Source organism: Myotis davidii, unplaced genomic scaffold (genome assembly GCF_000327345.1).
Source record: "Myotis davidii unplaced genomic scaffold, ASM32734v1 scaffold169, whole genome shotgun sequence".
Lineage (NCBI taxonomy): Eukaryota > Metazoa > Chordata > Mammalia > Chiroptera > Vespertilionidae > Myotis > Myotis davidii.
Genome location: NW_006383005.1, coordinates 996,069 through 1,000,485, shown reverse-complemented (window position 1 = coordinate 1,000,485; position 4,417 = coordinate 996,069).

The following is a 4,417-nucleotide window of genomic DNA, read 5'->3' as shown; positions in this document are numbered from 1 at the left end:
CCAGTGGGGGCCAGGTTGGGACCGCCGTGCCGGAGGGCCCGGGGGTGCTGGTTCGTGTGGGGTGCAGAGCTAGGGGGCGGCTTGCTGGTGGGGTGCCTGGAGTTGGGAAACAGGTTGCATGTGAGGATGCGATGGGAGCTTTTCAGCCTGGAGATCAGAGTGCGTGAAGGGAATGCGCCCTGTTGTGCATGGTTAGCACAGCCTGGCCCATAGCGAGGAAACGGTAAGCGACAGGGTTTGATGCTTAAATAACAACACTGATACCCAGCGCCAGGGGTAGGTCCCCCAGGAAGAAAAGAAGCCGGGGGGCGGGGGGGGGCGGGGGTGTAAGAGCTTGGGAAGCAGATGGGTTGGCGGGGGCTGCTTTTCTCCCCGCGGCAGGGTAGGTTTCCTCCGATCTTCCTGGCAATTGAAAAGTTTCGGTCAGGGCTGCCGCCGTCAACTTTGCCTTTCTGAGCGCCTGCTGCCGGCCGCTCTTGACAGGGTGCCCCGCTGAAACACAAAACTGTGGCGATGGCTTCGTTTAGGACCCCGAGACACACCCAGCCAACACATCTGCTTTGATAAAAAAAAAAAAAATGCTTGCCTAGTAGGTCTTCAGGAGACATAACCGGGGAAGGCTGGATAGTTGCGCCTTTTTCGTTGGGAATTCTGCCAGGTGTGATTTTCGGCGGCGTAGAGGAGGCAGTGCTTGTGCGGGAAAGTGCAGTGCCTGGAAACTACAGCTCCCAGAATGCCGCTTGTTTTGATTCGAGCCGTCAGACACCTGCCACGGTCCTCGGGCATCTTTTCCTTCTGCGTCTTGCCTTCCTGTGCTTCCTCTTTTAAACCTCACAACATCCTTAGGAGATAGGTACTGTGATTTCCATTTTACAGATGGAACGGAGGCCCAGAGAAGCTCAGTAACTTGCCTAAGAAGGAAAACCATATCCACCTGATTTCCTGCTCAAATGAGGGATGAAGGACTCCTCAAATGTCATCTCATTTGGGGATGCTATTTCATTTGCTTCGAAATCTGAGATTATGTCCAAATGATAAGACGGCATTTTTCCGGTCCCCTTGTTAGTACTCTTGATTATATGGTCAGATAGGATAGAAATTTCTATTTTTGTTTCTAAAACCTGGACTCCCTTGTGAAATACCCTGTCTGAAATTTGAATCAATGGGGAGGAAGATGGCTTAATGATTTATGCAAACTTTCTCCCTTGAAGAATTTTACCCAAGTGTATCAGTGATTAAGGAAATCATATAAAACGAGATTCCAAATTAGGATCTATTGAGTCACTTAGTATCCATTCAGTATCCAATTACTTCATATGTTTATATGAGTACCACAATGAAAAGTATTTTTTCCTTAAATTTTCTTGTTGGATCATTAAGTGTATATAATTACATGCTTATTAAGTCAGTGCATTATAGAAAAATATTGCTGGACAGGAAATTACCTTCTAGTTCAGTAGGTTGTCTGGACCTCTTTAGATTATATATAATATTTTTTAATTTAAAAATTTAATAGGCAGTGCATTCACATAATTCAAACAATGTAAGAAAGTACACAATAAAAGGTTCCTCCTACCCCCATCTTCATTTCCTACTTCTATCAAAAATTCATGTTTATTCTTTCACAATTTCTTTATGTTTATACATGAAAATTAAAATATATTTTATATTTTTATCTTTTTACACAAAAGGTTATATATTATGCACACTGTTCTGTAACTTGCTTTTATCATGTAACAATGGAAATTTTTTCATATTAGTATATAGACGGTTTCTTCATTCTACTCACAGTTGCAAGGAATTTCATTGAATGGGTATAACAGTTTACTTAACTGTCTATTGGTGGATATTGAGTTTGTTTCCAGTTTTTCCCCATTATAAATAATTGCTTATAAAATTTTTACATAAGTGCATATGTGCATTTATATGGAGAGGTAGCTTTCCTCAGATTCTCAAGTGTTTGCAAAGAGAAGGTTAAAAGAATCATTGCTTTAACTCAGGTCTCTCATTCTACAGAAAAGAGATCAGCTACAGGTCATATGAGTTAGTAACAAATAAACAAGGGCTGAAAGAGTAACCCATTAATAAAGGCTAAAATATAGTCTAATTCACAGTTAAGTGCTCATAATGGCTTTTAATAGGGAAAACTAAAAATACCAGTTTCATAAATATTTACATTATACTCTTAGGAGTGGGAAACCAACAGAATTAGCAATTTCAGGTGTATTCAGAAGTATTGCTTTTCGTATTCTTTTGGCATAGTTAAGTCAATTGCTAGAAGAAAGGTCAGGCCTGCTTTATATTACTGGAAATGAAATTTTGTAGTAAATACACTGGTGTTAAGTGAAATTCTTACAATTTAAAAATGTTGAAGCTTCATGGCTCTTTTGTATTTGTATCATCTAATTCAAAAAAAAAGGAAAGGAAGAGTTTGATTGTTGAAAATGTTAGTTGTGCAGGTGACTTCTTTTTTTGCCAGCTTCTTGGCAAGCTTTAAAGTTCAGAACCTTAATGATTCATGTGTAAAATTCTTTATTTTATTCTTATATATATTGCCAATTGGCTTTTAGATATAATATCAGTTGATTTGCACAACACTGTGTGTGAAGGCTAAATCAGTGATCATTTTAAGATGAACCCAGACTTCAACTTTATGTTCTTTTAGCATCTGCACTCATTGTATATATTGACATACAAAGCATTTGTACCATCTGGAGCAATGTCCAGCAAGTATGTAATGAGTGCCTGCTCTTTGCCAGGCACTGTTCTAGGTCTTTGGGAGACATCGAAGGTTGAAATATTCAAATATCTCTCCCTTTTGGAGCTTATATTCTAAATTTAGAGACAGTCCTGATCCATTGATTTTTAAAAAAGAAAATTTATCACACAGGTGTACATAGGTAGGTTTGCAACTATGTACAACAGCAACAGGCCCCATTGTTAATACTTAATGAATATTAAGAATTCATTTAGCCTTGTGATTTGAAATCAAGCATGCTCATTTTAAATTATACTGCCTTTGAACTTGAAACTAAGACATTTTTAGGACAGTTCTTTTTCTTCTACCATGGATAATCATTAAAGAGAAAAGCTAGACAAAGGATGATGAATTTTTTTAATTGGCAATTTAAAATTTGTAACTATTTGTAATATTAAAAGTGCATTTCAAAAACTGAATAGATTAAAAAAATTGAATTTCTTTCCCTTTATTCCACCCCAAACTCCTTGTTCACTTCAGATTAGCATTTATACATTTAAGCATTTTTCTCTTTCTGTGAAAAACAAGTAGTTCTCGTTTATTACTCAGTTGGCAGACAATGTTTGCTATGTGTGCAGCCTAAATTGCATTTAGGACTAGTGAATAATTAAGTCATGTGATTGTAGTGTAAAAGGACAGGAATTTCCCTGGCCTGTATGGATTTGTTTTAAAATGTATAAAAATGACTCAACTTCTTATCCTTACTGACTCATTCCAGAATTTGAGAGTGTCCTTATGTGTTATACTAATGCAGGAAGTATTTGCCATGTACTATGTGCTTTTTGAAACTCAGAATGAGATCACCTCACCAACTAAGCATTAATCACCATAGAAGGATTCAGAATTGAGCAGCAGAATTTGTGAGGTATTCATTTTTATTCATTCATATTTCTTGTCTAACTTCCAGTTAATCTTGGAAGAGTTGCCTACCTTGAATTTGTTTATATCTGAGTTTACTTGCATGTAGGATGTAGGATATGTTTATCAAATTTCATTTCACTAATTCAATGAGCATTTTGAATCTTACATTTATCCTGTGTAGGATAATACAATAAAAAGATGATGAATAAGATATGGTCCCTGTTCTTTAAGATTCCACAGTCTGGTTGGGGAAACACACCTTATCAAATAACAATGCAAAGTGGTACGTGAGGTAGATGCACGGTGCCAACAGAGTATAGCAGCAAATTTCAACCTTTTTAATCTCATGGCACACATAAATGAATTAGTTATTAAAATTCTGCAGCACACCAAAAAATATATTTTTTGCTAATCTCACAAAAAATGGGTATAATTTTGATTCATTCACATTGGATGGCTTTGGTTGTGTTGGCTTTTTTTTTTTTTTAAACCATTTAAGGGAAAAGAGGTCAGTGCCCCTGACTAAATAGTCAGGTGTTGCATGTTTTAAAAATTCTTATGGCACACCAGTTGAAAATTGCCAAGAGTATATGAATGGGACAGTTGACAGTCAGGAGGAAACCTGATGAAGGCATTTGAGCTGAATGTTGAAAAAAGAGTAAGAATTCACCAAGTTAGAGAGGAAAGGGTGGCCACGCCAGGCAGAAGAACCTGCATGTGCAGGCATACGGTACTTGACATATTCAGACCGACAAGAAATTAAATATAGATGGAATGGGGAAGAAGAGAGATTTTTCC